General features: G+C 35.9%; 1 pseudogene; it reads right to left on the bottom strand.

Annotated features, from left to right (window-relative positions):
* Positions 1-9,607: 9,607 nt before the first annotated feature.
* Positions 9,608-10,118, bottom strand: LOC114106261 (guided entry of tail-anchored proteins factor 1 pseudogene; annotated as a pseudogene).
* Positions 10,119-12,032: the final 1,914 nt, after the last annotated feature.

Genomic DNA, 12,032 nt, shown 5'->3' with positions numbered 1-12,032 from the left:
CTGATAGTGGACAAGGCATTGGTTCTCTTCCCAATGAGTGGGAACACAGCAAGTGGGAAGCTGGGCAGACTTGCAGGTGTAAGTCTGTAAGTCTACTTACTCAGAGGCCCATGGGCCACAGCCAGGAGTCTTACCTAGGGTCCTTGCACCGTGGCATAGGCGGGGTCCGTGTAGGCCAGCAGGAATAATAGGCGCGCCCCTCCCTCGCTGAGCCCTGCTAGTCCCTAGACACGCGCCCACACCCCTTCCGCACTCTTCTGGGGGCGTGCTGAGGATGGGAGAGGTGTACTGTCCCCTCCACGGGCTGCAGACCCCCGACCCCCACCTTTAACTCAGTGCATCCGCTCTCAGCGGCACCACCACCTCCGCCGCTGAGCACTCGAGCCTTAAGGAAAGGGGAGTGGAGCGCCAGACCACTGCAGCAGCGGAGACGAAGTGCCTCCTTTTTAAAATTTTTGATATCCCAGAACTAGTGAAGAGTGGATAGAGCTAGTTTAGTTGTTTATCAAATACTTTTCTGATAAATATAATGTTCTGCAAAAAAGTTCAATCCGTGGACATCTAATTAATTTGTTCTTGAATTATAATCCTAGAAATAATGAATATTTGATAGTCAAGATGACTTTTAGGAGCCAGATAAAATTCCAATTTATAGTATTGCACTAACACTCAAAATTAAATAGACATAACAGTGAAAGGAAGTATTCTCTTAAAAGCAATGACATGCTTAAGTCAATGTCTTCGTAAATTTTAGAATTTCAGTTATGGAAAATTCTTTACTTAAATTTTCAGCACTAAAATATTTATAAGCAAAATCAGAAAAAAACGGGAAATTAATTTTAGTATTTAGGATGTTGCAGTATTCTCTGGAAATGTTATTCTGCTTTTACCAAGTTTCTTTCAATATGTGACATTTCTAGGTTAATAACATGACAGGAAAACTGACAGAAATTAACACATAAAAATGAACATTCACTTAAATGTCATTCTTGAAGACAGATCCTGAGGGATGAGTTTGTAGAAAATGATTAATAAATGTTCAACAAAATTATAGTAAATCATTAAGATGCTGCAATTAAGGGTCACACATTAGGGGCACCAAATGGTCCATCAGGTGATAGATGCATACTGCTCATCCGGGCTCAAGCCACAGTCCATATGTACCCAAACAGAAATTTACCAATTGCTCCCACCAATGGAAATCTTGTGGTAAAAACAAAGAATTTGAGCTCATGTTCCCATGCAGTGATCAACAACTGGGAAAGATAACTTTAAGAGGATTTTTTTTTAAGTTATTACAAGCAACAAAACACTTTCAAGGTATTAAAAAGCATTTGAGAGAAAATTGTGAGATCCCACATAAAAAGCAATATTTGAGCTCAGAATACAAATCTGGAGTCCAGAAAACCTAGGACTGTGGGAGCAGCACATCTGTAAGTGAGGCAGAGAGTAAATGAAGTAGTGTGAAGCAGTACACGTGGGTGGAAATCAAGTTAAAAGGCCTGTCATTACCGGTTAGCACATGTGTGTTAGAAAACTACCCAAGGTCAGAAAAGAACCATCTGACATGGTGAAGTGATCCCTGACCCTGACACAGGGGCAAGAACAATGTCCATTTCTTCCATCAAGAATGGAAAACAGATGGACCATGATATATAGACGGCAAAGAATCATGCTTAAAACTGAGCAGTGGGGAAAAAATTAACAGAGGATAAAATGATTTTCAAGTAATTATTGTGTCTCAATCCAAAGTTCAATATTTGCTTATTTATAGGAATACCACATTATCCAACACACACACACAAAAAAAAAAGAAAGAAAAAGAAAAACTAAAACTGTCAAAAAAATCATCAGGTATGCAAACAAGGAGAAAATAGAAGGATAATCAGTAGAAAATACAATCATTTAAAACTGATAAAAATTAGAAGATTATAGCATTACTGAAGAAGGCCATAAAAAAGTTACGATCAAGTCAAAGAAGATATAAAAAAAATACAAGGTGAAATTTCATAGATAAAAACTAAAATAATATAAAATAATAAAAGTATATTGTGTAGGACTAAGAGCAGATTTTAAAAATTAGCAGGAATGAAATAAACATCAAAAGAATGAATGTGAATTCACAGTGGTAAATAATATTTGTGCAAGACAAATGTGATAATAGAAGCTTACCCAAAATATGCAAAGAACTGTTCAAGCTCAACACAAACTTATACCCACAATGACAACAACCACCACCTGATTAAGTAATGAGCAAAACCATCTGAACAGACATTGTATCAGAGAAGATATATAGATGGCAAAGTAACATATGATAAGACATTCAACATTATTCATCAATGGGGAATTGCAAATTAAAATAAAATGAGGTACCACTATGCATTTATTGGAATGGCAAAAAATCCAAAACACAGATAAGATAAAATTCTGGGAGAATGTAGAGCAACAGGTACTCTCGTTCTTTACTGGTGGGATTGCAAAGTGGTACAGTCATTCATCAGTTTGTCAGTTTATTACAAAACTAAACTCCACCCATATAAATGTGACATTTTAGAGAAAATGCATAAATTTCATGAAAAATAGAAACTATTACAACTCCCCAAAAAAGGAAATAGGTAATTTTGAATGGTCCTACATCTATTGAGGAAATTTAATTCAGAATATTAAAAACATCTGAAAGAGAACATTTAGCACCAAATAGTTGCACTGAAAAATTTTACCTAATGTTTAAAGAAATAACAACAGTCTACATAGTCTCTTTAGAAAATAAGTAGGAAAGAAAACTTCTGAATTAATTTCATAAAACTAGTATTTCCCTGATGTCAAAAAGAGTATCCAAAGAAATCGATAGTCCAATAACTCTCATGGATGTAGATGTAGTAATTGTTGACAAACATTGGCACTCAGAATTCAAAAAAATAATAAAAAAACTATACACCGTGTCCAAATGGGGTTTTTCTAGTAATTTCACTCCTGGGCATTAATCTCAGTGATACTAAAATTCAATCCATGCAACAATTTGCACATAATTGTTCACAGCAATTTTATTTGTAATAGCCTCAAAAAGGCAATAACCAAAATGTTTCTGAATAAGTGAATATATAAACTAAGGTACATCAATACCATAGAATACTACTCAGTCTTAAAAAGGGATGAATTATTGATACGTGTAAATATTTTAATGGACCTCAAAGAAATTATGCTGAGTAACAAACAACAACCTCAAAGTCATCACAAACTATACCTTTACACGATCACGTGCCACAGGACAACTTTTTAGTCAATAATAGACTGCATATATGATGGTGGCCACCTTCTAAAACCCACCATCCAGTTGGGCTAGGGAAGTGGGACAGGTTTCCAAGTGTTCAAAGAAGAAACCCCGAGGTGGGAAATGAGATATAAAGTTTGTTGAGAGATGCTTATAGGGAAGCTCCAGGGGTAACATCTGACCCTTGAGATGCTTTGCCAACTAACACCTCAGATCCTCCCGATGTAATTCCAGAAAAAAAAGCATCTCTGTCCCTTTTGAGGCTTTGTTCAATGGCAGCCAGCTGACCTAGTGGACTTTCCTCTCCACAGAGCCCTCAGTTCTGCATCACTTACCACATGGGGAGGGGTTTTGTAAACCAGGCTACAGAAGCAATGAGAGTACTAGTTTGTCTTATGCAGTTGGGACAGGCATCACAAAGAACATGACATATAAACAAGAAAGCAGCTTTCCACAGGTAACACTAAAGTGAGCACATTCTTTGGAAACCCAAGTAAAAATAAGCATTCTTTAATATAATATGTACCCATGCTCATTCCCATTGTTCCCTTAACTTGGCCAAGATTTGGGAAATAGAGAAGGGTACTTCAGGAAATTGATGTTCTACCATCCTCCTTCTCTTCAAGAATAATACAAGTTGATGAAGGACACATGAAGTTGGACACCGAGGAATTGGCAGGAAGCAAGTTAATTGGCTGCAGCCGGTCCAGAGTGGGACTTTCACATAAATCAATTCATCCCTCTGAACCCTGAGTCCAGAAATATTTAGAACTTTATACCCAGTGTGTAGGGGAATGGGGGTTCAGAGGCTCACAATTTGCAGAAGTCTACATAAAAGTAGTTTTTTGTTTATTTGTTTGTTTGTTTGTTTTCTTTTACAGTAGTGGATAACAAACCCAGTCCTGAATATAAAAATAAACCAAGGACATTCTCTGAGAAAATTAGTGCTTGGGAAATGGAGAGTCCTGGGTTCCCCCAGCCCTGGTTTTCAAGGAACCTAATTATCACCATTCACTCTTAACTTTTGGATTGTAAAGGACTTTCCCCAGGATCTAGATCCTGGGGAAACACCCCTGTTAAGGCTTGGCCCAAGGCTAGAAGCCAATATCCCTTATCACACTCTGCTTTTGTAAACACACCTTCAGCCTGAAAACTCACACAAACAATCACATATCATTTTAGACTATAAACTTATGACATGGTATAGCCTATAAATACTTTAAAAAACTAGAAAGGGGTGCTCAGAATCTGGAGTGCTGGTCTCCTCCAGACCCACCGCCAAATTTAGTTATTGCAAGAGAGCAATAGGAAATAGGAAGCCTAACCACATTTGAATTATTTTGCAGAAATCCTTGCTGATAGTCCAAGAACAATTATGGTGAAAGTCTCTGGAATATCTTAATTAAGATTGTGAAGAGGAGGGGGTGCGAATACATAGCCTAACTGTGGAGTTGTCTATAGCAGGTAGGTTTGTATTCACCCTGTGATGTTTCGGCAACAAATTTACCTAACAAAGCATTTCTCAGAATGACCCATTTTATTAGGAAATACATGGCTATATTACATTCTATTAATTAATTAATTGATTAATTAAAATTCTGATTTTTATACATGATAGCAGAATGCATTACAATTCATATTACACATATAAAGCACATTTTTTCATATCTCTGGTTGTATCAAAGTATACGAAGTGAACAAATCCTAATAATATTAATGCTAATATTGCTGAGTAAAAAATGAGCCAGATGACATTCATTATTACAACTTTCATAGAATCAAGAATAAACTAAATAAAATATTAAATTACATATACATATTTTTATGCAGAAAAATACATTGGTTTTAATTCATGAATTCTAGGGTAACTTAACAGCATTTCATTAATTATGTTACTTTGTATTATAATATTAGTTTAATATCTGTATTTTAAATATGATAATAAAATGTTAATATTTTTGTTATAGTACTATTTGTATTATAATACTTTAGATTTTTGTAGTGCTGGGTATAAAACTCAGGTTCTCCCTCATGCCAGATAAGGGCTTTCCTACACCCCCCAATTATATATATATATATATATATATATATATATATATATATATATAATTTTTTTCAAATGCCAGATTTCTTTATTCTTAAAATGTGCACATTATAATTTCACTTAAATACAAAATGTCCACTTCTCTTGCAGGTAAGAAATTTCATTGATATTTCCATGTCAACTGGCTTCTTTTTGAATCGAAATCCTTCCATTAAAAATAAATAAACATTTAAATTACTGAACTGTTATATTCATTAGTCTCAATACATCTTACAATATTTAGAACTTTATAAAACCATCTCACAACTTGCGGCACTGTCTGAGCTGGCCCCTCAGGGGTGAGGCTGCTAATGACAATAGACAGCATGGGAAAGGGTAAAGGAGGGTACTTTAAACTGCAGACCTGCTCTTTGCTCTTCTTAGCTGGCCTGCTTTCAACTGTGCCTGTGACACAAAGAATGAGCAGAATGAGTTGTTTTATCCATTTGCTGTTTCATTTTTACAGCAAACAAGACAACTGGGAATGTTTCACTGAAAAAATATTAGAAGAGCTAAATTTCCTTTGGGAATTTAAACTCAGGAAAAAAGTAGTGCTTATCAACTTGATAGGTAACAAACAGACTTGAGAAGTGGGTACATAAGGTTAAAGGGATAATTCTATAAGCAGGACCTCCTGTGTTAAACCCCACATGGTTTATTGCAGATAAAAAGCAATTTACCTGCAGTTCTGTCTGGTTTAAGTCAATAGGACATGTTACAGTCTGGGGCAAACAACCGGTTACCTACTGGAGAAATGTAGGCCCAAAGAGAATCTTCTCCTTGCCAAAAAGGTGAACACAAGTTACCCTGGGATGGGATGGATATGAACTTCACACACTCCAGATTCCACAGTTCAGGGAAATATGATAATTAGAACCAGTCAGGGTAGGTCAGAATGACCCAGATTTGCCTTGAATTGATTAGGATGTTAAATTTCCCTTCCATGCACGGGTAAAACTATGTACAGTGGTGACTTGAAAGTCTGATGTCATCCTGTGTCATTCAAAAGTTAAGAGGTAGATCTGGCAGAACTCCCTGGGAACTCCAATGATACAGGAAGGTAGGAGGTACATACTGTCTGTCTCTTGTCTGAGAGGACCCACTCTCTCCTTTGAGAGTGCTGCCTTTTTTCCTTTTTCTTAGCTCTTCTAATAAACTCATGTCTGCTACTCTGACATTTCTGAAACCTTTTTGGTATGATCACAAGAACCAGTAACCTAGGACAGCCTTGGCTGCCCTGTCTCCACAGTGGGCCCTTGGTTTATAACAACCTAATATTTTTACATTTTTGAAAATTTCCATAATACTGGTATATCTAACTCAGTGCCTTCTGCAGGCTGAGAAGGCTTTCTACCCCTGAGGCACATCATGACCCTACATTTTTTTGTTGTTGTTGTTATGATAACAAATTTATTTTCTAATAGATTTGTTTAGATGTAATTGACTAGCAATAAATTACATACTTTACAAGTGTATAATTCGATAAATTTTTAAATAAATAGAATTGTGTGGGCACCCAAACCAGGGAACCTGCCTGGATCACTGCTGGCTGGATGTGGACCTCCTGCCCATATAAGAAATAAGCAAACAATGTAAAAAGGAAAGATGAATTCTATGCAGTTAGATAAATTCGGGGAAGCAGCTAGATTGTTTCTCTGCTGTTCACACAGAAGCTGTTACATTTTATAAGAACTAAAGCCAGGCAGGTGATGTATATGTGTAGACTGAGTGGGGCTTTGTTTAGCCCACCCCTTGGTGCCTGGCCAGCAGAGGGGTCAGGTAGTTTTTTTTTTTTTTTTTTTTTCATTTTTATTCTCAGCATGAGCAAATTCGAGATGCAGAAAAGCAGTTTGCAGGAAGTTGCTATTAATTTTAAATGGGATCTGGTTCAGAATCAGACAGTATGCATTATTATTTTAGTTAGGTTTTCTTCATCCTGCATGATTATTCTGTGATTTTTCCCTGTTCTTGCACTTAATTCTAGTCCACTGTATAGTAGTTAACAATTTTTAAATTTTAATTTAACTTTGCTAAGTTGCCCAGGCTGACCTCAAACTCTTTCACTTGTTTCCAGTTCAGGGTTATTGCCAATAAACTCTTGCAATCATCACTCCTTTAAACCTCAGCCATTCTAGTAGGTGTGTAGTTGCATCCATTGTGCATTTTGTTTGCATTTTCCCCGTGACTATGAAGCCAAGAATCTTTTTGATGTTGATAGGCATTTTCATTTATTTTCTACTGTGAAGTGACTATTCAAATCCTAGTAGCTTTTTTAAATGTTTGTTTGATTCCTATTATTGGATTCTAAGAGTTCTTCGTATATTATTTTGTTATTGGCAAGTATTTTCTCTAATCATATCTACTATTTTTATTCTCTTAATCATAAATGCTCTGCCAAAGAGTAGAAATGTTAATTTTGGTAAATTCTAGTTTATGGATTTCCTTTCTTCTGTGTTTTATTATCTTGGAGTTCTATGTAAGAAATATTTGCTTACTTTAAGATTACAAAATTTTTTCCATGTTTCTTCTAGAAATAATATTATTTTATCTTTAATATTTAGACATATGATTCATTTCGAACCAATTTTTGTAAAAAGCCTGAGCTATGAGTCAAGGTTTTGAATTATTGTTTGGTTGCTTGGTTGATATTTTGCTTTTTTTTTTTTTTTTTTTTGTTCTGTCGGGGGTACTTAGTGGAATCTCAAACTCTGGTAGGCCTCAATATGACAATAAACTAAAGGACCAAAGCACTTGTCTTTTCACAGTACAATTAGCTGAAATAATGAGCTACTTATTAAATCATGAGGTACACAAGATTTAAGAATATGATCTTTTGAGAACAAGTGACAGAATTTAGCTGTACTGTGCTATGGTCACACACTGAGTTAACAGCCAATCCTCTCACCACTTGTCAGTTACAAATTGTTCACAGCAATAAATGGCAACAAAGAAGGAAGCCACACAAGCACTTGCAAATATTTTAACTAAAAAAGTGCCTCAACAAATAGATTTAGCAGATTTATACTTTAGAGGTCAAATAAGTATCAATTCAAATGAACTTAATCAGACTCTCTACTTTGTTTTTTAACATTTTTCCAATCTACACAGCATAAATATTAAATGTTTATAAAACATACTTAATTTGAAATGCCTTAAATACAAAACAATTCAATCACAAGACAATGCATTATGGTCTCATCAGTACATTTATACAACACTGTAATGAAAAACTAATAGCTCCAAATAAGTAGATAATATATACTATAGAAATGTTCACCCAACAAATGACTTTAGACACAAAGAACACACAATGTCAATTAGTGTTATTCTTTCAGTTGTACTACATGACACAAAAAACAAATGCTCAAGTTCTAGTAATGATAATAAAATTAAACTACTTTCTAAAATGGATTAAGAAGTACTTAACTTGGGGCTGCTAACTCAGTAGTAGAGCACTTGCTTAGCATGTGAAATGCACTGGGTTCTATCCCCAGCACCAAATAAATAAAATAAAGACATTATGTCCATCTACAACTAAAAAATATAAATAAAAATATTTTAGAAAAGTACTTAAGTTTTTAGAAAATTTTGATTTTTCCACTTGGCAACAGGACCACAATGTGCCAAGCGAGCAAATCAGGAGTAAGGCATGTAGACCCATATCCTGTTTCAAATCTGATGTTACGGTGGTTGATGTCACCAATGGTAGAAAACTGGGATTCTTACAAGAATCTCACATAAAGCCCAAATTCTATGAAATAGAATTCAATGAAAAAACTACCCCATGTACTTTTTTTTTTTTTTTAATATTTATTTATTTTTTTAGTTATAGGCAGAAACAACATCTTTGTTGGTATGTGGTGCTGAGGATCGAACCCGGGCCGCACGCATGCCACACGAGCGCGCTACCACTTGAGCCACATCCCCAGCCCCGACCCCATGTACTTTGTGTTTTTTGTTTTGTTTTTAAAGTGGCAATCAGATTTTTAACCGAAAAAGAAAATCATATTTAGAAGTCATATAGTTGGGCGAGGTGTGGTGGGGCACAACTGTAACCCCAGAAACACGGAGGCGGAGGTAGGAGATGGTAAGTTTGAGGTCAGCCTGGGCAACTTAGCAAAGTTAAATTAAAATTTAAAAATAAGGAGGACTGTGGCTGGCGTTCAGTGGTAAAGAGCCCTTGAGTTCAACCCCCAGTATAACAAAAAAAAAAAAAAAAAAAAAAAAGTCCCACAGTGGTATTCATCTTCCTTTTAGCTGAAAGGGTGAAGTAGGAGGTGTGGCTACAACTTGTTACAGACTAAAATCCAACAAGTAATTCCAACACCACCTGCTATTCTAGTAGGGAAGGCTACCAGGTGGTCTAGTGGTGTTATTCATTTCCTCAGCACAACCCAGTCACGGAGACAGAATAATACTTCCAAGTGAACGGTTTCATCAAGGCAGCTTGCAATATGTAGAAAACAAAACTTAAAACCCATTTTATCTTGGCTAGTTGAGCTGTCCTGGGCTTTCACATGAGTCCATCATCTTGTTGATCTTCTTTTCCAGCCTGGCGTATCTGGCAAACTCGTCCATTATGTTGACCGTGGAAAGCTCTTGCTGCATATCCTGGATCTCTGCCCTCATCTGCGACTCCTGCTCTGCATCCTTCTGCAGCACTCTGGACTTCAAGGACAGAAGCAGGATCCGAAGGACACTGCATCCAAACAGGAAACAGAGCACTGGCAGCGACGCCCAGCGGCGGGCCTCCGACAAGCTCATGCGTTCTTCCCAGAGCTCCCTGCAGCCCACACACTTCTAGGAAAGCTGCAATGGGACCTCTTCAGTAGGCTCGCCTGCACCTGCGCTGTGAGTCCCACCTGCCGCCTTTCATTGAATGCTGTTCGTAAAATTTATTCCTACACATTTTATATTGTTGATACTTTCTTGAATTGTTATAACTCATCGTAGACTATGGCTCAGCTCAGTAAGCACCCTATAAAATGTAGGAGGTTAATAGATACAACAAGGTAAGATCATAGGATAAGTAATGTTAAGTTATCCTGGCTGTACTTAACAGAAGTTAGCCTTGGGCTGGGGTTATGGTTCTATGGTGGAGCGCTTACCTAGCATGAGTCAGGCACTGGGTTCAGTTCTCAACACCGCATATAAATAAAGTCTACTGACAACTAAAACAAACAAACAAACAACAACAACAACAACAACAAAAACCCAACAACAAAAACCTAGTCTGAGTGACTCCATTTTGAAGTTCCACCATAGTGACCTAGATGTAACCCTAGTTATATAACTTATGTTTTTGTACAAGTTGTTTTTGTACTAGATGTATTCGGAATAAGAATGTAGTTATATGCATTGGCTGGCTGATTGCTAACTTTAGCTTCTGTGTCCTTCTTGCTTGCTCGCACCTACATTTTAGAGGATGTGATTTTTTTCCCCTTATGAACCCCATAGAACTTGGACCAGGCACTGTTTCTGGCAGATACAGTTTGGGTCCTGCAGGGAGCAATTGCCAGCTGGCTAAATAAAGACTCTCCAGTTTGGACAAAATTCGGACTGAGAGTGTTTTCTGAGCGATTGGCTCACAACAGAATGACATCATTTTAAAATTTCTATTTATGAACGTTCATGTCTACCATATATACAATTGATTTTTTAAGTGTATGTTCTACAAGTTTTTAAAAGATTCAGTCTGATTTTTAATGTAAGTGATCATGTTTTCTGCAAATAAAGTTAATTTAATTTTTTTCTTTTTCATTAGTATGCTTTTTAATATATATTTTTTTCTCCCTTCACTGAGTACATCCGCAAAACCTTTAGTAGCAAATGGAAAGAAATGGTATGGACAAAACGCCTTTTGTCCCTGAGGATGTGGTTAAGTATTTAGTCTATTTTCACTAAGTATTATGTTTCTGGTAAATTTTTAATAGATTCCCTTTGTCAGATGAGGAAACTTTTTTTCTGTTCCTAGTTTGCCAAAACTTTTAAACAAAAGTTGATATTGGGTTACGGGAAAATACTTTTCTACATTTATTGAGGTGGTTTTATGACTATATGTGTATATGTATATGCATATTACATATATGTGTAATTTTAGGTTATTAATATGGGAAATTACATTGATCAATTTTGGAATGTTAAATCAACATTGCATCAGTATGTAAAACTTTTGTATTTCATATGTTGTTGAATTTTCTTTGTCAAGTTTTGCTTAGAATTTGTGCATCCAAGATCAGGGTGCACTGCTGGGAGTAGGGGGATCATTAGGGAATTAGTGATCTTAGTTTGTACTATTCTCTTACAATGCTCTTTCCTGTTTTTTTTTTTTTTTAATTTTTTTAATAAGAATAATATTGGACTTATTAAATGAGTTGAAAAGCACTCCCTCTTCATCTTTCTTTACAGTTTTGTGTAAAATTGCATTACTTCTTTTATAATTGAAATTCAATATTGTTGCCACTTGAGATTGGATTCTTATTGGTAGAAGGGTTTTTAACTAAAATTTCAATTTCTTTTATAGATACAAGACTATTGACCAAGTCTATTTCTTCTTGAGTTAAGTTTTGGTTTATTCATAACTTTGAAAGAATTTATTCATTTTATCATAGTTGTCAAATTTATTGGCATAAAGTAATTCATAATATTTTCTGAGTTTTTTTTTTACTTTACTTTTTC

The sequence above is a fragment of the Marmota flaviventris genome, chromosome 16 (genome assembly GCF_047511675.1).
Source record: "Marmota flaviventris isolate mMarFla1 chromosome 16, mMarFla1.hap1, whole genome shotgun sequence".
Classification (NCBI taxonomy): domain Eukaryota; kingdom Metazoa; phylum Chordata; class Mammalia; order Rodentia; family Sciuridae; genus Marmota; species Marmota flaviventris.
The sequence above is the reverse complement of the archived record's forward strand: the minus strand, read 5'-3'. Positions and strand labels throughout refer to the sequence as shown.